Raw genomic sequence first — 244 nt, forward strand, 5'->3', positions numbered from 1 at the left:
GCTGGGCTGGCCGCCTGCCGCCTCCTGTCCCCTCCATTAGTGCCCCGGGGCAGGCTGCCCTTTCTGCTTCCCTAAGGGCAGGAATGGGGTGCGGGACAGGGCCCCACAACCCCGGAGAAGGGGCTGTTGCTGCATCAGGAGCCCCAGGCCAGGAGGGGCTCTGCAGCCAGTGGCCTCGGGCTGAACCCGCTCCCTGACTCCTACCTGGTGCCGAGGCCCGGGAAAGAGGTCAGCTCCGGAGATA

Source organism: Crocuta crocuta, unplaced genomic scaffold (genome assembly GCF_008692635.1).
Source record: "Crocuta crocuta isolate KB4526 unplaced genomic scaffold, BGI_CrCroc_1.0 scaffold327, whole genome shotgun sequence".
NCBI classification, from domain to species: Eukaryota; Metazoa; Chordata; class Mammalia; order Carnivora; family Hyaenidae; genus Crocuta; species Crocuta crocuta.